A 1,618-nucleotide genomic window follows, 5' to 3' on the forward strand; every position below is an offset into this window, starting at 1 on the left:
ATGATATTATACGAACTGAAACTTGATGGAAATAAAGATTTACTCTTGTTCGAATTATGTTTTTTTTGTATATTGAAGTAGAAGATAATTTCACAAATTGCTTGAGTTTTAATCCCCGTCTTATTTGGCAGTTTCGTGAAGTTCACAAATTCTACCTGCTGTCAATACCAAGGCACTAATCCCGTTTTCTGAGCAGAGCCAAACTAACGTTTAATCCTGAGTTGTCGATCTCTACTCTCTGACTTATCGCTGCACTTCAGTGTGCGCGAATTGCAGTAAATCCTATTCGCTATCCAAACACGCTGTTACATTTTCATGGTAACATCTTAAGATATATGATGCAGATGTACAAAAGTTTCTAAGCGGATGGTTCCTATTAAGGATCAACCGAGCTAACGAAATGAAAACATGCTGTGGTAATCGTACTAGTGACTTATTACATAACACAAAGATAAAAAACAATTAAACAATTCTATAAGTGAAGATTGAAATATAGATGCATGTTCCCGTATGCGGCCATACACAAGTTATATTGCAAAGCTACTAATTCTTATATATTACTTAAATTATTACGAACGAATAACAAGGTATGCTATTAGTAGTGTCATGAGGTCCATTAGAGTGCAATAATAAGTTCAATAACAACATTACATAAAAATGTACCAACAACACATTTCTCTTGGCGAACGACCAAAAGGCTCAAACAGAGGTAAAATAAATAACATGTATCATATTAATAAAAACTATACATTGGAAGGTTCAAAGATTTGTTTTGCTTTAATCTATAGCAACACTAATGGTACTTGTTTTCCAGCAAATTGATTTTATTTATCGGTATGCAACGTTTTCATCAGATGTGTTTCTATACATCTTAATATAAGTTAATTAAAGACAGTTCGTGTATAACATCCATCGCGCACGGTCGTGTTTTTCTTTCGCTCTGTGCTCTTTCGTTGAATGTCGCTCGGGTTGCGCCATCCGGACTGCTATGTGTGCTGGGTTTCTGCCACCCGGATTCATGAAAGTGCAAGTGTTAGTGTGTTCTGACTGTGGAGTTTTCGCATGCAGAAAACGACAGGAACCAGGTTTAGAGCCCTCATCGCATAAGATCATATTTTCTGCTTTCTCAGTGTTAATTGTGTTTCGCTCGGGCTGTACCGGTCGGTCTTTTCGTATTCCGTTTCCGCCTCCCGGATTCGCATGGTTTTATATGCTAAAGAAGTCATTTTATTGATGATGCAGTGATGTGAAAATTTGAAAATGCCCTGAAATCAAAAGTGCGGAATCCCAAATTTTATTTCGTAATATTGATATCATTTCATTATTGCAACACGCAAGTCGCTATCGTGTATTTCACCACCAAAATAGAAATAGTTAACACGAGTACCTGAACATTTTAAAAAGTGATGTGCCATCTTGCGACAAGTAGCAGAAGTTGCTGTAGAGAACAGATTTTTCATTTTAGTGTGCTCTCCACGACAAATGGCTGAAAATACGTTCGGTCGCAAGGTTTTATTTTTCATGTATGATTTATCAATCGGACGATGTATTTGTAGTGATTCGTGTGGAGCACTCGTCGCGTAAGATCGCTCTAATTCATTTGCTGCATTTTACTCGG

This window comes from Malaya genurostris, chromosome 1, assembly GCF_030247185.1.
Source record: "Malaya genurostris strain Urasoe2022 chromosome 1, Malgen_1.1, whole genome shotgun sequence".
Taxonomy (NCBI): domain Eukaryota; kingdom Metazoa; phylum Arthropoda; class Insecta; order Diptera; family Culicidae; genus Malaya; species Malaya genurostris.